This window comes from Camelus dromedarius, chromosome 26 (assembly GCF_036321535.1).
Source record: "Camelus dromedarius isolate mCamDro1 chromosome 26, mCamDro1.pat, whole genome shotgun sequence".
NCBI classification, from domain to species: Eukaryota; Metazoa; Chordata; class Mammalia; order Artiodactyla; family Camelidae; genus Camelus; species Camelus dromedarius.
The window spans coordinates 22870818-22895177 of NC_087461.1; the positions used below are offsets into that span (position 1 = coordinate 22870818).

General features: G+C 46.8%; 1 protein-coding gene across 8 annotated transcripts in view; it reads right to left on the reverse strand.

Annotated features, from left to right (window-relative positions):
- FRMD4A (FERM domain containing 4A) overlaps window positions 1–24360 on the reverse strand; it is a 577190-nt gene that overhangs the window by 187425 nt on the left and 365405 nt on the right. The window contains exon 1 of one of the 8 annotated variants that reach the window (XM_064479536.1): window positions 22796–23153. The exons of 5 other annotated variants lie outside the window; for them this stretch is intronic. The gene's annotated coding sequence lies outside the window, so the exon portion shown is untranslated. Of the gene's footprint in view, window positions 1–20896; window positions 21479–22038; window positions 22187–22795; window positions 23154–24360 lie in introns of those variants that run through there. 2 more of the 8 variants (XM_064479534.1, XM_064479537.1) reach the window with 2 other exon arrangements.

The following is a 24360-nucleotide window of genomic DNA, read 5'->3' on the forward strand; positions in this document are numbered from 1 at the left end:
CACAACATTGTAAACTGACTTTATTTCAACAAAATAAAAAGTTAAAAAAATATGAAAGACTCATTGGAATGGCACAAAACAAAGAATTAACATTTCTAAAACATGCTTTGCTTAGGGAAACGATCAATACTTCCCCAAACCACCTGAAATCCTATCCTTTAAAATTTCTTCATCAAAGAGAAAGTTCAGATTTCTGAAGCATCCAAGCCAAGGCCCAAACCCAGAGACATAAGACTCACAGCACATCCTCTGAGCATGGTCCATGGGGCCATGGAACATCGCAAAGATGCTGGACGTATGACAGCAGCACCTCACAATCTGCCCTCTGACCCAGGCTGTTTTGTGGCTCAGAAGGAAATTCCAGAGGCATGACTGCAAGTTCCCAGGACAGCTCACTGTTGGAGCTTCTGCTCCCTGGGTCACCTCAGTGTGTCATATCCTTCTCTCCACTTCAGTTTCCTCTGCAGACAGATGAAGACCCAAGGACTCATCCAAGTACCAGAAAGCCAGGATCACAGAATCTCAATAATCATGAAGCTGTCACATCCAGAAGACAAATCAATACGACACATTCATAGCAGCCTCAAAAAAGTCAACCCCGTGGTAAATAGAAACACAGGTAGAGAGGATTTTGGGCAAATTAAAAGCTGCTAAAAATATTTACCCACACATTACTATATACAAAATAGATAAACGACAAGACGTACTCAGGGAAATATATACAAGATCTTATGGTAGCTCACAGCGAAAAAAATGTGACAATGAATATGTATGTTCATGTATAACTGAAAAATTGTGCTCTGCACTGGAATTTGACACAGCATCATAAAATGACTATAACTCAATAAAAATGTTTAAAAAAACAAGGACCTTTTGTATAGCACAGGGAACTATATTCAATTTCTTGTAAGAACATATAATGGAAAAGAATCTGAAAATAAAATATATATGTATGTATATGTATAACTGAATCACTTTGCTGTACATCTGAAACTAACGTTGTTAATCAACTACACTGCAGTAAAAATTTTTTAAAAAAAAGAACCCCCCAAAATCTGTCCATCCACTGCCCACACGTTACCTGTACCATGGAAATAGCAGATACAATCACAGTTACTATAGTGCACTATTATATTATGATATAGTAACAGGGCATGGTGGGCCTCTGCCTATAACCTTTAAAAAAAGCTCAAGGTATATTATCCATTTTTATTACAATTTTCCCCTCATCTGATTTATCCCAAGCTTAGCTCTTTAAGTGACATCACATTAGAATAAAGATGCTAATGGAAGGAAAGGAGATACCAGGTACTAGACACCAGAAATCGGATTCAGAGAGAATGGCCCTGTCCCGATTTTGCTCCATGACCCCTGGCAAACTATTTCACCTCTGTTTTTCCTACGAGTCTCCTGGGTTTGCAAGAAGGACACACAGGTGTGTCCTTGAGGTTCCTGGCTGCTGAATCTGGTTGAAACTTACAACATCCAGATGAAAGTGATTAAATGCGAGGCTCTATGAGAAACAAAGTCACACGGCGATGCAGTGTAATGCAAGAACTGAAACAGCCCTGCCTCCTTCAAAGCTCGACCCGCTGCAGGTGTGCATTTGATGAGGTCACGAGCGGGGCCCGTGCTTCCCTGGAGGATCTCTGGAAAGTGAACCACAGGGTGGCTGCTGCCCCAGGTCTCTCTGCCTTCAGCAAAAGGAAACTGGCTTTTCCCTGGTGACACAGGAAGAGAAGTGGGGGCGCCCGAAGGGCTTGGGGACACCAGAGGGCTGCCGTGTTGGGCGGACAGTTTTAGTCCCGGCTCTGCTGCCCTGCAGACCACCGCCGAGTGATCGAGCCACGAGTTCTACTGGACCATCATTTCAGTCCTCTCCAGACGGGACTGCAGGGCAGAGCATCAGAAAACACTAATAATCAGTTTCTGAGCCTAAAGCTCAGAAGACTTTAGGACCCAGACAGGTGACAGGGGAGGACAGCCAGGCAGCTCCATGGATGGGCTCGTGCGACCCCAGCGGAAAGGAACTCCCACCCAGAGCCCTGCGGTGGGGTGCCGGGAAGGAGGGTACTCTTCACCTTCCAGCAAGACACTGAAATCTGAGGACAAGCTACCGGCGTGGAGGTCGGACAGGTGCATCTCAGATACAGAAGGCCAAGGACCAAGGGGTGCATTTCAGCCCAGGGCCAGAGTGTGACAGTCTCTCCGCCATCTGAGAGCTAGTCCTCCGACTAAATGGTCAGGAGGAAACAGACACCAGGAGAGCCACACACATGGGCTCCAGTTATGCACCACGGACACCACCTAGGTGACCAGGGAGCGGGGAACCCACGGCAGTCCAGTGGACGGAAGTTAACGTACGTGCGGGGGAGGCTGCAGCTCCTGGATTACATTCTAGCCAGCTGAAAGGACAGTACACTGATGCTCGCGCTTGGCTTCTGCTGCTGCTTGAGTATCTTCCAAAGACAGGATCGTCTTTACCAGCATTTCAAGTATGTTAGCCAGATTTCAATCCGCTATTCCACCCAAGATACACGTATGAACACGTCTTCATCTCATTCAGAGCACATCCATGTACAAGCTGTTGCTTTCTCCCCAGCCCTAGGGTCACAAGCAGCTTTGGTTCTGCAGCCAGAACAACTGAAGTCTCTGAAATCCGTGGAGACTCCATCCTCCTCGACAGTGTATTATTATGCTGTTGTTGTTGTTACTTGGAGAGGGGCGCGGGAAGGGAACAGAACTTTCTCATAAACGAGGGGGAACTGGGAGTTTCAGTCAGAGAGGCAGCCCCGTGCAGCGTGGGTGGAGGCCGGCTGAAAGCAGCCAGTGGGGAGGTGCGGGGGGCAGAACCGTGAGCAGAGCTGGACGGAAGGCTGGGGTTACAGGCCGGGGAGGAGGCTGCTGACATCGCTGGGACACATCGCTCGGTCGCTACGCACTCCTGCTGCCACGTGTGAGAGACCCGCACCCGCCTGCTGCACGACGAGCCCTCTGAGACCTGGCTTCCCCTCGTCAGAGCCAGCTCTTCCAAATGCTCTCCTTCCCCGGCCCTGCACCTGCAGTCCTGGGGCTCCAAGTTCTGTTCTTCTGAGGGTCACCCTCTCCCTGGCCTCCGGGCCGGGCCCACGCTGTCTCTTTCGCCTGGAAACGCCTTCTCTTCACTCGTGTCCTGAAGGGCCATCCCTGCATGCCTGCTCCAGGCCTGGGGGCACAGTGGTGACCAAAGGAAGCGCCACATTGCTTCTCACAGGTCACTGGCTGGAGGGAAAAATGGCCCTGACTTTCACTCATTCTTCCAGACTTGGCATTGCTGATGGTCACACCTTCTTCTCTCCATGGGGGGCTCTTCCCATCCCCGTGTGGCACTACCTTCCCTGCCGCCCTCCCCAGACCCCTGAGCTGTGGCCTCCGGAGGACGGGAGGAGAGCTCTGGGGCTGACTGTCCAGGTTCGTGTCTACACCGGCCTCACCAAGGGCTGGCCGGGTGTGACCCTCCACAAGCATGTCACCACTCGTGCCTCACTCCCAGTTTATGAGTGGGAACCACCCGGTGCCGACCTCGTGGGGTTGCTGTGAGGAATAACCAAGGTAAAGCACACAGAGTGTGGAACTCTGCTTGGCACACAGCAGGCTCAATAACAGCTGCAGAGGCCTCCTGTCAGGGCATACAGAGGGCCAACAGGCACACGGGAAGATGCCCAACATCGCTGATCGTCAGACAAACGCAAATCAAGACCACAGTGAGGAACCACCTCACACCGGTCAGAATGGCCGTCATTCAAAAGTCTACAAATAGCAAACGCTGGAGAGGCTGTGGAGAAAAGGGAGCCTCCTACACTGCTGGTGGGAATGCAGTTTGGTGCAGCCACTACGGAAAACAGTATGGAGGTCCCTTAAAAAACTAAAAATAGACTTACCATATGATCCAGCAATCCCCATATATCTGGAGGAAACTCTAATTCTAAAAGATACACACACCCTAGTGTTCATAGCAGCACTATTTACAACAGCCAAGACATGGCAGCAACCTTAATGTCCACTGACAGATGACTGGATAAAAAGATGTGAGATACACACACACACTGAAATACTACTCAGCCATAAAAAAGAACGAAATAATGCCATTTGCAGCAACATGGATGGACCTGGAGATTATCATACTGAGTGAAGAAAATCAGACAAAGACAAGTATCATGAGATATCATTTACATGTGGAATCTAAAAAAATATGATACAAATGAACTTGTTTACAAAACAGAAAAAAGACTCACAGACAGAAAATAAACTTACGGTTACCACAGGAGAAAGGTGGGAGAGGAATAAATTAGGAGTTTGGGATTAACAGATACACATTACTATACATAAAACAGATTAAGAACAAGGACCTACTGTAGAGCACAGGGAACTACATTCAATATTTTATAATAACCTACAGTGGAAAATAATATGAAAAGGAATATATGTATGTATAACTGAATCACTTTGCTGTACACCAGAAACAAACACAATATTGTAAATCACTATATTCAATTTTAAAAAAAAAAGCTGCCTCTCATAGTCAGGGAATGTGAGGTTCCTCCAAGCAGGAGTGTCAGAGCAGTGAGACAACGCATCCTGTCCTGCAGGGTGAAGTCCGATTTTGATCAACTGCAGCCCCTCCCCTGACCCCCCTCAGGATGGCCCTGGTGAGGCTGCAGCTTCCTGCCACTCATATCGTATCAGGCTGTCTACTACCGTGGCAGGGTGGGAGAGGATGCTGGCCTGGGCAGGCATCATCTGGGTGGCTGTCCGCAGTACCAAGCAAGTATCAGGCCTTCACAGAGCAGAGTCCACGGGGCCCTGGTCATAGGTGAAAAGGATTCTTCATCCAAACAGAGCGCCTGCAGGTCCAGCCCTTTCCCCAGTAGCAGCGGCTGCCACGCATCCTGCACTAGCTGCTAACATCGACAGAGAACTGACAGACGAAAAGTGGGAGCTGGCCGGGGAATGCAGTTAGGGATGCCAGTATCACGTGCAGGACGAGGGACAACGCTGGCTGGGACAGCAAGAACCACTGGGCTACGCACAGACTCTTACCTCCTGCTGGCAAGACAGCCTCACCTCTTTTCCCCAGCAGATTCAGGGTGTTATTCTTACTGATAACTGTTCACAGCACAGGCACCCTCTAAGGGTAGCTGAAAAAGTATCAACCCCGAAGAAACAAAACATGCAAAGAAGCGGCAAGAAACCTTCTAACCCACCTGACATCCCAGTGTTCTACTGGAAGTGATGAAAGAAGAAAGAAAATGACACCTGTGGTTGGGTACATGGAGTTTTAGTTTCAGGATGTTAGTTTTGGGGGGAAGTGAAGATGCTTTTTCCAAAGGAAAAGGCAAGTAGCTACCTCTTCTCTTGTTTTGATGACTGTACATGGAATTTTTACAGAAAAGGAGGACTGATGTGGACCTGACTCCAGCAAAATGGTTTTTAAAAGTCCAGAAAAAAGGTAAGTTTAACTCTACGGATCTAAAGGAGTATTGTCTGTATGAGACAGAAACTTTCGAACATGATACAAAACAAAAATAACTTAACGACAATGAAATTGAATGAGAAAGTGAAGATTGAGACATTTAAAGAATCAGAAGTATTTGCATGGAGAATTCCCAAAGGAGACTAGATTCTAGTATAATATATACAATGTGTCAAAGGCGTGTGGTACATTACACATATTATATACCTACATGAGGAACTGTCACAAACTTATAGGGACAGAGTTGGAAAACTGAAGCTGAGGTTTAAAACAAGGAAAGTCTAAGGACAATGAATCAGCCTATAAAGATATGTTCCAAGAAAGCAGAGCAAGGAAGGCAATGTTTTCATTGGCGACAATGGATTTTTGCTAAAAGATGACCTGTCCTGTGGAACTACTCAGTTCCTGTTTAGTTTCAATCTTCTCAACCAAGAAGAGAAATGGTAAGACTAATTATTAAGGATATAAACTCCTCTTTCCCCAAAATAAATTCCAGTGGTGGTTCATAAATACTAAAAATAGATTCATCAGGTCTTTCTATGCATAAAGGCAGTGGATGAGCCAAAAGAGAAAAATGTACAGATTTCATTACATTAAAAATAATTCTTTAAAAATTTTTTTTACTCTGCAAATCACCATATGCAAAAAGAAAGCAAATGCCAATTTAGGGAGTGGATGATGATGTCTATAATGAGGGGTTAATATGTTAAAGCTAAAACTATTTAATTAGTAGATGATTACAAATTAATGAGAAGACTGCTAATATCCTACAGGAAACAAAACTGAAACGCAAATGACTAAAAAGTTTGTGTCCCTGGACAGTAATTTCTCCTCTAGAAGAGATCTATCCGTCTCTCTAGTGATCCAGAGAGTCATCTAGTGACCTCCCCTGATGAAATAAGAGAAATGGGGTTATGGGATCACAGCTGGTAGTGCCCACCGTGGTGCGTTCATGGTACACAGCCAGGCATCTTACTAGCTTTATAATGAACATGATTTTGTTCCTATACTTAACGAGCCTCTATGCCCAGTGGAAGAAATACCCAAGTTAACGGGAGATTCCGGTGTAATCGTGTGACAATGGGGTGAGAGTATAAGATGCAATGGGGCAGAGGATGGGGGGACCTCCCTCATCCTGGAGGACTGGGAGTGCTCAGGTGAGGAAGTGATATCTGAAGAACACAACAGACGGCAGAGACAACCTGACGTGAGGAGACCTGAACAGCAGAGAATGTGGCATGTTCTGGAAACACCAGCAGGGCAGTAGAGCAGGGGGGCAGGGTGCTGGGGAGGCACAGAGCAGCGAGAAATACAGCTGGAGGACCCTGCTGACGACAGCAGGAAGCAGGAGCACGGTACATCCAGTGGTCAGAGGATGTTCCTCTGTTTCATCACTGATGAAACAGCAAGCATCTACCGCACACTGTTTTCAAATCAATTTCCTCCTAACTGGCGTGAAAATCTTGGGAATCCGGAAAGAGGGTTCCAACCGCAGGTGTTGAGGTTCAGTGCCTCAGAAAATATACCAGCAGTCGGAAGACTACCAAGAGATAGCAAATATAAGCTCTCGAGATCAGTATTCCTCCGCAACAATTTGTAACCAGGCACAGAAAGTGCGCTGGCCAAATTCTAGATGACAAGGAGGTTCAGACGGCGGCCTCAAAATTTAAAAGTGGAGGTCATACTGCTTATGATTTTGGGTCCTATTCTTAGTTCACAGGCCAGAGGCACAGCAACGTGAATAATGAAATGATTGAGGTCTGCCACAGTCTGCTAGGGTTATACCGTTTCTGGAAATCGGTGTTTAATTCTGGGCACCGTATTTTAGGTAGAAAGTGAAAGAAACTGGAGCAAGGCCAGAGAAGGTTAACAAGATTTGGCAAAGTTCTGGAAACCACGTCTTCTCAGGGTTGATGGAAAACCTGTATTCTAGTCTAAGCAGCGACAGCTCCAGGGACAGGGTGACCCTGTAATCTGCAGTCCGTGCCAAGACATCTCTGCAAGTGAAAAGGAGGCCGTCACTGATTCCGCGGAGACAACAGGTGCACACTGGACTGTCCTGGGCAGGCCTGGGTGCATGGACCTGCTAATTTGATGATGAAGTTTGATACTTTAACGGGAAGGGAGAACTTTGCTCCGGTGGACAGAAATGGGACCAGTGAGCAAAAGTTCCAGAAGGCACGTCTGAATTCATCAGAAGGGAGAAATTTCAAACAAGTGGTGTTGTTCAAGATGGAACGAGGTGCCCCATCACCACTGCAAGTGATCAGAAAGTGCCAGAAGACGGTTGTCGGAGGGGTTACTGGACTCTAGGGGAAGGTGGGAAGGACACACTCTAAGGTATAAGCCACCGATCTATGTGCACCCCTAGAGACAAGAATTTATAAAAAATACACTCATTCCAATAACTCATATATTTACTTACCATGCTTTCCTGCTACATGTAGTTTGATGACACAAATATTCACCGCATCCACTGACTACTTCAGATGACTTAGAAAAACACTCTCACTACTGGCTGGTAGGCACAAACACATTACCTGCTTTTCTCCCCATCAGTTTCCTTGGTTTAAATGTGCAATCAAACATCCTCTGTTTAGAACACAATGCTGTGTGGAGGGTTCTATGTTTCTGTTTTTCGTTTGCTCTTCATGTAACTGACAACCAAGAACCAATGACATTTTCTTGGTAGCACAAATGTGCCCATTTTCTTCCAATGTCTAATTCAGCTTGTCATTTAAAAATTGGTTTTTTTTCAGCGTGTTGTTTTAAATTATTTTTTTGTTGTCTATGTTGTGCTTAGTGGGCTGAGACAACACTATGTACAGCTGAGGGTCTTATTAAGCAACAGGTTATCACACTTTTATTGTAAATATCTTGTTGACATTAAAATGATATATATGTGTGTGTGACTGAAACAGAATAACACACCTGTCATAACAGACTCTCAATAAATATTTTTACATGAATTAGTATGCATTCAAATAACATATCTCCTTATATGTCATTTCAAGGACAATTCCAAAATATAGGTATTGTAGAACTTAATTTGCATTCAGTAAGATACATCTTGATTTGCCTATTCTGTAGAAACATGCCCCGAAACCCAGGCTCAGGAACACGTGCATTCTTTATGGTTGACATCATCTGCACGATGTCAGATGAGCAGAAGTATCACCAGTCCGCCATCAGTGGTGGCTGTACAGACAAGAGAGTTTGGGAATGGGTTTTCCTCCCCACAAACACCCCGCTTTGTGTATTATCCAGCCAAACTCTCCATTACCCGTAGGGGCGTGGAGGGCAGCAAACAGTATTCTGGACCATCTACAAGCTACTAGGGTTCCACCCTTGGGTCTCTGGTGATCCTTGAAACACAGTGGGAGACCGGGCTCCTAAGACAGTGAATTGGTCGGCCAGGCCACCTGCTTTCACAGAACCTGCATGGGATACAAAGCAGCCACATGCCCCTCATGCCTGAGTCCAGGGGTCCAACGTGCAGACGCCAAGTCCTCCTAGTTTGGAAGGCAGTGCCCCAGCCCAACAGCTGATCCTTCTGAGACTCATGCTTCAGTTGGACCAAATTTCCAGGGGCACCACAGCAAAGCGGACCTGGGAAGCAAGGGTAGGTGTCCTGGATTTAGAAAGCCACCGTCCTGCAAGGTGGTCCTGACTCCCAGAGGCAAGCAGCAAGCCCGATGCCCGATGCCTCCAACAAAAAGCTGCGGGAGAGCTGGGGAACCTGGAGGGCTTGCTGAGGGAGGTTCTGACAGCTGCCTCAGACATCTGCCCGGAGCAGTCAGTCCGGGCTGGAGGCTGCCGCCTGGGTGTTTACATAACCGGGTACTCTGGAAAGGGTTCTGCTGGAGCGCCGCTGGCGGGACTTCTCGCCCCTGCGAGGGCTGCGCTGCTAGATCTCTCCCTCCATTCATCTTGTTGGAGGTCTCAGCGCTGGCCGGCTGCCCCGTGCACCCTCCCAGGCGCCTCCTGGAGACCTGCTCCCAGGTCCTGATTCTGCCGCAGCTGCACCATGGACATGATAGGACTATCTGGCCCCCAGTACCATTTACAAATGGGGGTGGGGCATCAGGCTAGGAAAGGAAGGGATATAGTGGAGGGAACGGGGAGAAAGAGGATTCCAAAGCCAAAGGAGGGCTCCCCTCCTTTGCACCCCAGGATGCACAGCCTCTCGGTGGAAATGCTGTCACAGGCTATAATGCAGTGGCGTAAAAATGCAACAGCCGTGGCAAATGGGAGATCTAAAAATATCCAGGGTGCCTACCATTAGCGAGCAGTTTCAGAAATAAAGATGTGATGTTGGATCTGTTAGTCAAATCAAAAATTCTAATTGGACACAGAACGATTTCTCCAGGCTTTCGGCAGGAGGTAATTATTATGTTGCCTACACAGAGAAAAAAAAGGATGAAACAGAGCCTACTGTTTGGGCTGCTGCCAACAAGAAGGAATGAGAGAGAAGCTTTCACTTCTACCAGAACTGATGATAAGATGGCAGGGCTCCCGATCGTCCCTTCTTCCTGATTTAACCAGTAAGGTGGGTGTCAAACGGTTTCCACATGTCATTCCAAAGCCTTTGGTAACCAAACTGGAGTGTATTTTCAGCACATGCTTCAGAAAACGCGTGGGAATGCGTGTGTGTTGGGATAACTGTGTAGGGAGAGACAGGATTTTGTACCTGAACGCATACCGGAGGCAGGGAGAGTGACTACACCCAGCCCCTTCCTAGTGCCCAGCAGGAGCACTAAACACACCCCCCCGCTGCACACCAGAAATGGACTCATTGTAAATTGACACATGGCAGCTGACTATACTTGGTAAATGTGAATGAAGATACGGAGTTAAAATTCTTGATGGCAGTGATGGTTTCATAGGTGTGTACATATGTTGAAACTCATCAGGCGAGACACTTTAAATGCATGCAGATTATTGTATGTCCAGGGTACATCAATACATCCACTTAAAATATGCTAGAGATACTCCTTTCACATATCAAAAAAGGGACAGGCCATCAGAATGATCGGAAGAGTCCAGTTTCTGCAGCTGCACATCTCAGAGTTCTTCGCACTTTGAGGATGGGAGGAATGACTTTGTTTTTTAAATCTTATTTTTTTTCTCATTTGAAGTGTGATTTGGATTGATGGTGTTTCTCGGACATTGTCACATCCAGGACTGAGCCATGAGGTCTTTAAATATCGTCTCTACTTGGCTGAGTCCCACTCCGTATCTCTGCCTGGACTTTCTCCTCTCCCAGGTCTGCGTGTGACTGTATGCAAAACTGCCCATTCAGCATCTCCTCGCGGACACCAGTTAAACACCTCAAACTCAAATAGAATTACTGACCCTCTTCTCCCGTGAACCATCTCCTCTCAGCTAATGGCACCTCCAGCCTCCCCTGCCCATGTTCTGTCCTTTCACGTCCCACATCCAACTCTCCAGAAAATCTTCATCATCATCATCACTATCGCTTGCCAGATTCCTAAAACCCACTGGTACCCTGCTGTTACTCTGCCTGTCTTGCACCCAGATCCTCCCTGTGCAGCCCAAGTGAGATCAGGGTGCCTCTCCCGGCCCCACCCAGATCCACACCCTCCAGCGTCCCATTTCCCCCAAGTGCAGAAGCCTCCGAGGGAGGTCCCACGATTCCCACCTCTATGCCCCCGTCACTCAGTCTGCTGTTCCACCCTCATCTTGCTGTTCCCTACACATCTGCCCAGGGCCTGCCATGAACTCCTTCCTCATTTGGAATGCTGCCCGCCAACCAACCACATGGCTCACCTCTTCATATCCTTCAGAACTGTGCTCTGATATCACCTTTTTATAACATCTCTCCAACTCCTGAATTTAAAATAGGAATCATGCCATACTTCCCAGCTTCTGCTTTATTTTTCTTCATAGCAACTGCCACCATCTAGCACGCTACATAATTTATGTATTTATTACATTTCTCCCTTGCCTCTTCCTCTTGGAATGCAAGCTGGCTGGGGGTGAGAACTTTGGTCTGTTTTGTTTGCTGACACTTTCCTGGGACAGAAGAGGCATACAGGTGAGTGTGCCAGTCAGAATGATTGCCTGGCTCACTGACCGCCTGAATGAATGGATAAACGAAGGAACGGGGTGATGCGGCACTTTCAGACATGCTGCCAGCGGGGGTGCGAGGCTCCCCTCAACAAATAGGATGACGGTTGGGCTACACCATCCTTGTTTTCTTACTCCCTGACACACACAAGTGCAGACAGAAGAGCTGACAGGAAAGGACACCAGGCTTAAGTAGGAAAAAACAGCTCCAGCTCTATGCAAACAAGGAAAGCAATGAGGAACCACAAGTGTGACAAATAATCACTCCTTCATATTTCTGAGTGCCTACCGGATGCCGGGCATCAGATAAGGCGATTCAGAATCAAAGACAAATAAGACACGATCCTTCCCTTAGAAGCTACGGTGGGAGACGTATGCACAAGCAGGTCGTTAGAATTTACGGGACCAAACTGCAACAGCGATGTGGTGAGGATGCTGTAGGGGAGCAGAGGAGGAAGATTTGCTTGGCTTGGAGGAGCAGGAGTGGGTAACACTGCAGGACGGAGCAGAACAATAAGCACGGTGTCCTGGCAGAGGAGGGACGGGAGGTGTCTCTCAGTTCAAAGGGTGAATGTTTGCAAGAGGCTGACGTCCAGAAAAGGTCAAATGCATGTGGGGAAAGCCAAGGGTGTGTGTGCACAACAGACTGAACATTGGTGTCCCCGCCCCCAGATCCATACGCCAAATCCTAACCCCTGGTGTGATGGTATCAGGAGGTGGGGTGTTTGGGAGGTGATGAGGTCATGAGGGTGGAGCCCTCCTGAATGGGATTATTCCCTTTAGAAAAGGGACCCCAGCGAGCCCCTTTCCCCCTCCCACTGAGTGAGGACACAAGATGCAGGGAGAAGGCTCCATCCATGAACCAGGAAGCAAGTCCCCACAAGACGTGAAGTCTGCTGGTGGGCTGACTCCCCAGCCTCCAGAACTGTGAGAAACAAATGTCTGTTATTTATAAGCCACTGAGTATTTTGCCAGAGTTGCCTGAACAGACTAATACAGTGTAAAAAGGATAATGTGAGAGAAGTTTAAGAAATAAGAAGCTGCCAGGTTGTGGTGGGACCTTTTATTCCATGTTAAGGGCTGTGTTCCCCAGAGAATGAAGGTAGGGAACAAGGAGAGGTGATGCTTGAGCTTCTGTGTGTGTGTGTGTGTATGTGCGTGGTAAAGGCATAAGCTGTGATGATTTTATAATAACTCAGGAAAGAAAGAGAAGGCCTGGTGGTGGAACCATGACGGTGGCAAGTGGGCACCTCACCCCAGATTCATCTGGGAAGAAAACATATGAATGAGGCATCGAGAAACTGACTGTAAGAAGCCAGAAGAGTTTAATACCAGAAAAAAAGCAAAGAGGAAGAGCGAGGCAGACCTGGTGAGTCATTTATCACAGGACAATGATTTTTAAGCTTAGGAGGAAGAGGAACGGGGTTACCAAAAACCACAGGTGGAACCAGTCATAACAGAGGGAAACTCAGCAAAGCATTTGCTAACTCTGGACTACTAGCAAGGTGAGGTTCCTCTGGGGAACTGTATTAACGGAACAAGTCGCCAAAGACAGCCATTTCAGGGAGGGTCTGGTGGGAAGGGGCGGGCAAAGGGTGTGCTATTTTCATCCTCATCTTCTAGTCAATAGGGAAAGCTGTGGTAACACGAGCTTCCTTGCTCCCACTTTCCCACAAACCAGAAGCAAGGATGCTCACAAAATGATTTTTTTCCTATTTCCAACGTAAAACCCAAAGCCACATAACAAGCCATTTTTGGATTTTTTCAGTTGGGTTTTGTCAATTCTGTAGGAGTGTGATCAGTTCTACTGACAAGAAGAAAAGAAGAACCTAGTCATACAAGAAACAAAGGACTGTGGCTTTGGATATTATTCTCTGGATAATGTTATCAAGATCTATTTGGATATCTTTCCAAGTTGGAAGTTATTGATCTCTGTATCCAAATGGCACAAAATCTCTATTGATAATGTTACAATCTTAGGAACAGAAGAACAGATTAATTGCGGTGGGCTACAGAAACCATATTTTCCACAACAAAGAAAGACGGAACCACCAACAAATACCAGCTTATAATTTCTCCATAAAATGACAGACACACTCCACCCCGTCTAGGAAAATGAAACCCACAGGCTGTCCCCAAAGATCCACCTAAAATATATCCTTGTTCTGAATGTGGCTATTATGTTCTATAAATACTTTGCTTGTTTCTACATTTGTTTAATACTTTTCTTCTGCTGCTTGTGTGTGCCTATTTAATCTGTCTCCAGAAGATGAACCATCTCTCCTTCTGATTTATTTTATTTAACACCGTGAAGATTATTAGGCGTGATGACTATTCTGCAAATTGGCATGTTGATTTCTCATAGTACAAGGAAACTCTCCCAGTATTTTTGGAGCAGTCACGTGGTGGGTGCAATTAAAAAAAAAACTCACACAAGGATCTAGTACACTCAGGTTCCAGGTTTATTTCTGTCATTCACTCGCTGCACTAAGGACTTGGGTGAAATATAAATAAGAAACAGAAGCTGAAAATCTTCCTAACTGATGACCATGACTGGAAAACAACCAAAGAATTTTATACAGTGATTGGATTGTTGCCTTTATTGTTAAGAAAAAGATGGCATACAAGAAGCACATGAAAAGATGCTCAACATTGCTAATTATTAGGGAAATACAAATCAAAACCACAATGAGGGATCACCTCACACTGGTCAGAATGGTAATCATCAAAAAAATCTACAAATAATCAATGCTGGAGAGAGTGTGGAGAAAAGGGAGCCTCCTTCACTGCTGGTGAGAATGTAATTTGGTGCAGCCACTACAGAGGATAGTATGTAGGTTCCTTAATAAACTAAAAATAGACTTACCATATGATCCAGCAGTCCCTCTCCTGGGCATGTATCCAGCAGAAACTCTAATTCTAAAAGACACATGCACCCCAATGTTCATAGCAGCACTATTTACAGCAGCCAAGATGTGGAAGCAACCTAAATGTCCATCGATAGATGAATGAGTAAAGAAGATGTGGTATCTATATATACACAATGGACTCAACCATAAAAAAGAATGAAATAATGCCACTTGCAGCAACATGGATGGACCCAGAGTGAAGTAAGTCAGACAGACAAAGACAAATATTATGTGATTATTACTTAGATGTGGAATCTAAAAAATTATGCAAATGAACTTATTTACAAAACAGAAACAGACTCACAGACATCAAAAACAAACTTACGATTACTAAAGGGAAAAGGGGGAGATAGTGATAAATTAGGAGTCTGGGATTAACAGATACACACTACTATATATAAAATAGATAAGCAGCAAGGATCTGCTGTATAACCTAGGGAACAATATTCAACATCTTGTAATAACCTATATTGGAAAATAACCTGAAAATATACATGTAGAGCTGAATCACTTTGCTGTACACCTGAAACTAACACACTATTGTACATCAACTATACTTCAATTAAAAAAAAAGGATGACATAACGAATGACTCGCATAACCTTATTCCTATTGGAGAATTTTTTCAAGATAAAAGCCCTAAGAGCTTGCTGATCAATCCTGAAAACTGAAGAATTTCAGCAACGCAGGATGATAAAACCCATTAGTCTGAAGGCAAAATCGTATTTCTTCTCTTCCTTCCCCTCCCCTGACCAACCCTCCCCGGATTAATGTTCCAGGACTCACTGCTGCAGGAGGCCGTCCATCCCTTACCTGCAGAACGCTTTCTGGAAGGCCGGTTTATAAAACATCAGAGCTAACCGTCATTTCTCTTACGCTACCCTCTCTTTATAGAGTTCATCTTGGCATCGTAGGTGAGGTGCCATTTACTTCAGTAGTACCTCCACTTCCACGGCCAGTGGCCTTCTTGAACCCCAGTGTGTTCTAAACCTCCTGCACTTAGCACTGCTGGGCCTTCCAGGACAAAAGCAAGCCCAACAGCGAAGGAAGAGTTCAAAGACAAACTTGTGATTCTGCTCAAGGACGCAGAAAACAAACTGTGGTCACCGGGGGAAAGGGCAGGGGAGAGGCAGATTAGGAGTTTGGGATGAACAGATACACATTACTGTATATAAAATAGATAAACAGCAAGGAACTACTGTGTAGCACAGGGAACTATATTCAGTTTCTTATAATGAGCCATAATGGAAAAGAAACTGAAAAAAAAAGTATGTATGTATATATGTGTATTCACAACTGAATCACGTTGCTGTATGCCTGAAACTTACATTGTAAATCGAATACATATCAATAAAAAATAAGGGTTAAAAAAACCCGTTCTGATTCTAGGAGCGTCTCCCATAGTTTTCGTGCGAGGCACATCACAGGTATTCTCTTATTGGCTCCTCTTCATATACCTTTTCAGATAAATAAGAAAGCTGAGGCTCAGAGAGGTTCAGTAACTCACCCAAGGCCTCACAGCCAGAGAGGCGGAGCCAGACATCAAAGCAGGACTAGATGCCTCCACAGCCCCGCCCTCTCTTTGCTCAAACCACGTTGTCAGGCGGCAGGGACCGTAGGCTTGGCCCTGCAACTGAGACCCCCGTGAAGTCCCCGAACATCTGTGACGTCTCTTCATTCGTAAAAATGATCTACATGCCCCCTTTCTTTCCTAAAGCTCCGTCGGAAATGTCCGACTTGGTGGAGAATCCGCAAATCCCGTCTGTGCGTGGTCCACAGTCTGCAGCCCTTGCTGCTTTGCTGGATCCGAGAGCTCTGCCCTTCTGCCAAGACCTGCAGGCGACATCTGTGCTACTGGTCACTCTGTAGTTACTCTGTTACAAAACACTCAACCAGCCCAATAAAAGGGGATTGAGAAGGCAGAACACTGCCTGGCATTGTGTTCAGCTCCAATCTGCTTCTTGTCCTCACCACCCTCCCTCTTTTCTGCTCTCTTTCTGAGCAACAGAGAAAGAAGTATCCAGTATCAATTGGGGGTGGTGGCCAGAGGGAGCAGAGAGATGGGGAAGCCCGCACCGCACCCCCTGGCCTCTTTGTAGACGTGTATCCCAGCTCCAGATGGCTCCACACTATTTGGGTTTCCTAGTTTGGGTTTGTCACATCTCTGTACTTCTGCACAGGCATGTGGGGAGAGCAGAATTGTGCATTTTATGGTTATGAATGGCACAGCCTGGCAACTCTCCGATTATTATTTTCATTTGCCGTCACGCATTATCAATCTAATTCCCTGTTACACACCTTTTTTCCCCATGCATTCCTCGTACAGCAAGGACACAGAAAGGCAAAAGTCCTGTAAAGAAGACCCCATCACCAGAACAATGGGCTAATTCTGATAGAAATTGTGGAATTAGAACCTCAGGGTTGGGAGGATAGCTTTTGGCTAATTCAAAGTGAAAATTATAATTAAAAAGTTTGGTATTTTGCATGAGTACCAAGACTTTTGGCCCTAAGACGGGCAAGGTATTGCTAGATGGAAATGAGGGACCACACACATTTAGCACAGACTTAAAAAAGGTTAGATACGGAAGAACCTCAGAGGTTCCATTTTTCTTTAGTCCACTTGGGTTTCCAGGTTTCTGAAGATGCCAAAATATATCAACGTTGGGGTTGGTAGGAAGTCACTTAGTGACGTTTTTATTCAAACAGGATCCACTGAGTGCCCGTTACAAGCAGAGGGTAAATGTGGGGCACATCCAGTGAACAGACAGTGTGCAGGAAGTATGAGTTGGCAAATAATCACTAATAGGCAGCAGCACGTGTGAACGTAATCAGAGTATGGGGAGAAGAGTGCGCACGTGCAAATGTTCGTGACCACGGGCAACTCACGTCTTCTCGCACTGCATCGTGGAATGGCCAGAGCTTCAATTTTAAAACAAAAACCCAGAGACCACTATGCATGATGGAGATCAGGCTTCCTAACAAGTTGGGTCCTACAAGTCCCATCTCTGAACTAGAGTTTGCAACGCTTGAACATCCGCAGAGAGGTTACCCACTCAGTCAGATGGAGGCGACCAGCTCATTTTTTCTTGCCTACCTGGCAGTCAAAAGGCCACTGAACTGAACCAGATCCCTCGGATCCCTTCCATCATGGCCTTTATTCTTAGCAGTAATTTCCATCTTTAAAAAGAAAAGTCTTTCTCTTTGGGGGGAAAATACCTAACTTCCACGGATATGATGAAAAATCAGACACACACACACACACACACACACACACACACTCATCAGCACCCAAAACAAGCAGTGACGTAATTCACTAAACACGAGCAGTAGCTCTGATCATCTTCTGAGAAACTAAGAGAGGCATGACAGATATTTTAAGGATAATGCTGCTAGTGGTAGAGTTGGCAGTTTCAAATGCAAGGGTGTGTCTAAATTAGCTCCCACCCCCCTTTTTTTAGTAGTACCTTTTTATCAGAATAAATAAGTCCTTTTTAAATCATAGTTTACAAAGACTTTTTTTTTTTGTTTTAGCATTTTTTGAGGACACCACAATTGAGCAATGTACCTTATTTTTCTTGCTAATGAGATTTTCTTTTAGAGTTTTTCTTTTTGGGGAGAGGGAGGTAATTAGGTTTATTTATTATTTTATTTATTTTAATGGAGGTACTGGGAATTGAACCCAAGATCTCGTACATGCTAAGCATGCGCTCTACCCCTGAGCTATACCCTCCCCCCGAATTTATTCCTTATAAGAGAAAGACATGCTGATCCCACAGGACAGAGGAAAGGGTGGCAGCTGATGGATTTAGGGAACCAAAAGGAAACTGCTGTGGAGAGAATTTCTGATAAGCTGGGTTTATGCTGATTCAGAAAACTTCTTGCAGGAGAGAGCAGCAAACCCAGCAGGCGCTGTGTGCCATGGTGACCCTGGGGCCCCAAGTTTCAAGAGCGATCGTACCAGCTCTTGAGATGAAATGTCCTGGGAAAAGCAAAAATCAAAACGGAAAATACTGCCAATAGACGTCAGTCTGATTATGGCTGGAATGAACAGCACAAGGTAGGAGACTCAAACCTCCCTCTTCCCCAACGGGTTCCACTTTTAGGGGCCACTTTCCCCAGATTCTTTAAGTCTTTGATTTTGCTTATTGCAGGGAAAGTTCAAGCACCGATGTACCCTACACAACTGATGAAAGGACCCTTTCTCTTCCTTTTCTCACATCAACTCCGACCTTTTGGAAGGCAGCCAATATTTACTTCTGTTCCTAGAATTATCTATTCAGAGAGCAATGGACAGCAAAGATCAGAAATGGGTGAGATGCGGTGGACGGATAACCAGGATCCTGGGGAGGTGGCGAGTACGTGCTGGCCCTGTGAAAGTAAGGTCCTTCAGCTCAAGAGGAATGGAGTTTTTAAAATTTTGACTGAAGATCTCTATCCCATGGCTTCTCTCCCTATGAGGTTCCGAGATCACTTCTAACAGAGATGCTGGGGTTTTGCACAATGAATAAACCTAAATAGAGAATTTCCGCCACAAGTGTTATTGACACATCAGCTGATATCAAAAAAGAAAAAAAAAAAAGACATGAATGAAAGCCATTGGTGAATCCAGACTTAGACATTCTGATACTGAGTAGCAAGTGGTTTAAACTAACTTCATAAACTAACCGTTAGCACCTCCTTCTCATCTACTTTAAATGGAAATTCTGTAGAAGCTACACTGTTCCTTTCTATTTTCTTTAGAAGGGAGGGTATAGTAGAGCACATGCTTAGCATGCATTAGGTCCTGGGTTCAATCCCCAGCACCTCCATTAAAAATTATTTTTTTTAATTTTAGAAAAGATTCTCTTATTTCTTTAGATAAGATTTATTGACATGTGCAAAAGTTTCTAAGAACAAAGTTTGAGATTTGGAAGTGCCCCATCATATTTTCAGCCATTCAGTGGGTCAGGCTAAATATAACTCTTATAACTGATAAGTATATGACGTATGAATAGAGCTGTAAGTATTTTACACACACACACTGGCATTAATAACATGAACACAAGTGGTATATTTATGCGGTAAAGTCAGTAATGATTTTCTTCAGAGGAGGTCTCACTCCACCCCACATTTACTAAAAGAGAAAGGAACCCCGATGGTCCCCTCAGTACAGTATTTCCTGGACCTTTCATCCATCACTGCCTCCCCAGTCACAAACTGACAGCACTTTCTCATCAAGGTTGACTCGAGAGCCCTTTCCTTTACAACTCTGACATCCCCACTATTCCACAGAGCCTTTTTCCAACTTCCAGAACCCAAGCAAGGACTCATTCTTGGCTTGTCCTTTGACCTCAGACTGTAACTGGGCTGTTATGATGAAACTGGGACGCAGTTCCCATGGATTATGAAATCAGCGACTCACTGAACCTCAAGGGGTTTCGGTTCCCCCACGACAAGATAATGCTAGTGGCACTTGCCACCTGCCAGGCTGTCAGGGGACTTGGCAACAACGTCTACAAATTACAAAGAGGCCCTATGCCCTAACTAACAAGTCTTACTAATAAAATTAGTTCAAGACGAGTGCCAGAAAGAATATTAGCAACCACGGTGGCAGATCATACTTGGTCAGAATAAAAGTGGGTGGAGGGATTTTCTGATCCTTATTTCAGCTAACACTGTTCCCCTTTAACACAAGAAGAATTTAAGGGTTTTTTTTTTTTTTTCCTAAAAGGTTACAGCTACCCACACAACTTTGCACACTAAGCATCACTTCTTTCCAAGCTACCTGCAGGTAACATTCTATTCACTGGCGGGACAATAACGTGTTGATTTCAAGCAAGTGCAACTATTGCTTCCAATCAAATTAAGTGCAGCTATTTAACCTCTCAGGACCAGATAGATTCAAATCTATTTGCTGCAAGACCCCCATCCTTGGTGTGCCTTAAATAAAGCTACATTTCACTGGCAGCAGAATGGACCCCTCAGCCAAACCAAGAAGCTCATTCTCTGACCCTTTAGGGTGTAAGAGACAAAACACTGAGAATCACAATCAGACTTCTGTTGAGCTGAAGGTTTGGTCTTCCTGCCTTGTCCAAGTCAGACTCGGCCAAATGCTGTGAATGAACTTGAAGCCATTTGAAGACCAGAAACAAAACAATAAAATGTGTCCTTCCATCCCCACCCCTCCCCCAATAAAAACCCCTCTTTGTTGCACACGTTAAAGACAGTACACAGAGCAAAGTTCTGTTAAATACAAGGAACAGATTCTAAGCGTCCAACTCCTGAGGTACTTCCCCCAGGGTCAGCAGTGGCTTCCCTGGATGAAGTCAGAAGTGTGCCCTCTGGCTCTCTGACTGGTGCTTCCCTGAACATCAACAGTCATGCTTTTGGAAAAGGAGGAGACTTACGGATGCTGAGGTACTCGGAGGGATGTGAACAGCTGTTCAAAACTCACTCAGGTAAATGCAGATCGAGTCAGCCTGACCAGGTGTCTGAATTCAGCCGAGGCTACTCCCCAACTGAGTAAGCTGTCACCACTAAACAGCTCAGATTTCAAAATGTGCTTGTCTTGGGTGTTCTGAGAATCCCTTTCATCAGATGCCGTGCGGATTCAGACTGAAAGAAGCCAGAATAGCAGAAGCAACCTCTATTGGGATGTTCCATTCATAGGGGGGCAAGAGCTTCCCCCATTCACGGTGGGGTCAGGGAGTCCTTTCCCGGCATTGGATCCGTTTCTCAGCAAGCAGAGTTTCCGGGGAAAGGCATGGCCGCATCATTCAGAATGAGTATGTCTATTAGGAAGTCACCGCCAGAATCTATTATTAGAACAGCCATCCCCTGTGAATTTGGCAGAATTTGCTTGAATCTACTGAGCAGTTACCCTCCTAACATGCTATCGGAGAAAGATAGCGAGTTCCTGATTACACATGGACAGCCCTCACGGCTTTCAAAGTACAGGACTGGTTTACCTTTTCTGAATGCAATACGCACCCACGTTTGGGCAGCTGCCTGCAAAACAGAACCACTGCGTTTGGTCATTTGTAAATGACCACGTCCTGAAAGGGGTTCCCTCCTTTCTCCCTCCTCCTCCCGCTTCCTCCCTGCATCAAACTTGCTGCAGCCATTTGGAATGTAAAAGAGCAGTCCATTTTAGCACTCCCAGGTAGCCGGCGATCTGCAGCCCGCCCCCTGCACCCAAAGAACGGGACTCCTCTGTCATTTCTATAAAAATGGTTTAAAAAAATAATCCCGCCCAGGTCTGCCCGCAGAAACGTGCTTTCCTTTCTCCCGGGGTAAATCCACCTAGGGTGAGGCTGAGGTGCCAGAGAAAGTGGGTGTGGGGGAGGGGAGAGCAGGAGGGAGTAGTCTGTGCCGCACGTGAGGTGTGCACAGGAACAATGTCACAGCCGCGGCACTGAATGCTCTACGTCCTCAGTGAAGCAGAAGTGTCATGTCCCTTTCACCAGCCCAACACGTAAAAATGGACCCAGAAGTGCTGCAAAATCAATCGCCTCCCCGCGATCGCGGCTGGGAAACAAAGACGCATTACCTTTTATTTGCGGCGCTTCCCGGGGAGCCGAGGAACTTTAGGTTTGCGGCGCCGGATCCGCCGAAACGGGCGTCCCATGCGCCCCGGGTGCGCAGGCCCGGGGCCTACCCGGCGGCATCCGCGCCCGGCGCCTCCGCCTCCTCCTCCGCCTCCTTCTCCGCCGCGCGGCGCCCGCAGCCGCCCCGCCGGTCCCGGCGCGCCCGCGCCCCCGCCCCCGCCGCCCCGCCGCCCCTGCGGGTCCCCGGTCAGCCCATCGTCGGCTCGCGCCGCTCACGCCGAGCCTGGCCGCGCGCCAGGGCGCACCGCCGCGGGCCCGCCCCTCGCCCGCGCGGGGAACATCGGGCCGCCGCGCCCGGCCCGCCGCATCCCCGTCGGCACCGCGAGCGCGCTCGGGGCGGCGGGAGGCCGAGCGATGGGCCGGCTCCGGCGAGTCCCGCGCGGCCGAGCGCGCCACCGCCTCCCGCCGCCCGCCTCGGGGCCCCCGAGCGCCGCCCGCACCCGGACAACAATGAACGCGCCCGGCGCCGCCGCGGCCGCTGCCCAGCCCGGGAGCCCCAGGTCGCCTCGAGCTGGCCGAGCCTCCAGTTCCCTTTCCGCCGCGCACGCTATCGGGACAAAGTTCGGTCCCGAACCAGCTGCTAAGCAGCGGAGCCAGAGGCTTGCGGGAGGAAGAGCAGGGATTCCAAAACCGAGGACCCCCCCTCCCGCCCCGCCCCAACAGACCCCACCAAACCCCCCGCCGGAGGCCCTTTCTCACCCTGGGAGCCGGAGAAAGAGGCTACCTTGCTGAACTTGGCTGAAGGTGCAGCTCTTATCCCTTGAACTGGTCCAGTTTTCTTGCATTCATCTCCCCTCAACTCTTTGGAAATGGAAGTTCCTGTGAGATAACCCAGTCATGGGGCTATTGTCAGGATTCGCAACAATTACTGGGGAAGGGAGACTTCCATTTCAAGAGCCTGGGGGAGGAAGTCTGCCTGACACGTTCTCTTTCCGAAAAAGAGACAGACTGGGAGACTATCCGGATCGAGAACAATAACTCAGTTCACACTGTACGTCTAAATGTTTATTGCTTCAGGAGCTCGATTTGCCTTAGACACTTTTTTTTTCCCCATGAATTGTCAAAACACGGTTGATGAAATAAAGAGTGAAGCAGACGGGAGTACCCGCTTAGCGAAGGTGGAAAAGCCAGCTTGTCTCAGAGGTAAAATCTTTCTCTAGAACTCACTCGTATCACTCGAATTCCCAACATCCATCCATCCATCCATCCATCCATCCATCCATCCATCCATCCATCCACTCTTCAAGGGAAGGATTGGTTCCCCTCCCACCATAGTTGAAGGAGACACTAGTAGATGGGGCACCATTATCTATCTCCAGGGCACTGGCAAGAGTGAAAACTTAAAAACTGTAATAAAAACAAACCTTGCCCATCCTATTCTCCACCTCATCTTTCCAGACATAACTTGTGTATTCTCTAGAGATCTCTGGCAAAAAATTTCGACAATCAATGGAAGGGAAAATCTGTATAGAGCTAGTACTGGAGGAAAAGGTGATAAAGACCCCCACCCCCCAGTCTTGTTTCAAGCTGTGATAATCCCATGCTCCTGGCTAGGGGACTTGATTATTTGAATCTGAGTAATGGGAAGCTGAGTGGGAGGTTTCTATACTTTTGGAGTCCTTGAGGATTGTTCTAACGTGAAGCCCAATTCTTTGCAACTGTAGCCAGTCTCCTCATGTCCTGAGGCCCCCCATGGGAATATTTCTTTGGAAGTAGATTTCCAGTGCTGATTTGTTTTGACTGACACACTTAGCAGGGGGTGATTGAGGAAATAACCAAACCTAACATTTCTCTTCCAATATTTAGTTTGCATCCTTAGAGGAATCATTGGATTCCATCTCCAACCACCTGCTGCCTTTCCGCCGTGGCCGTCGGAATTCTCGATATGCCCCAAACGGAAGCTGACCCACTGGCGAAGCGTCTTTCCAGGTTTTCTGTCTTACTACACAGCATCCTTCCTTTCCCCACATGGATAGAGAAGTCTTTCAACTCTGTTCCAACAAGGTATCACCAAGGTAGTCCTCATAAAGAGCTCTGGAGAATTCCTTGTGAGCAGCCCCTAGTGTGACTTGTTCCAACGGTGCCTGGTGCCTGTTGGTTAATCTTTATGCGATGAGTAACCCTCATCCCCAGCCTCAGTCAGTGCCTGGCACCTTTCACCAGGATGTCTCTAGCAGCCTCTTGACCGGACCCCGGTCTTGTCTCTCAAAGACATTCTCCAAGTCCCCTGGAATAATTCTTCTAAAACCCACATCTAATCATAA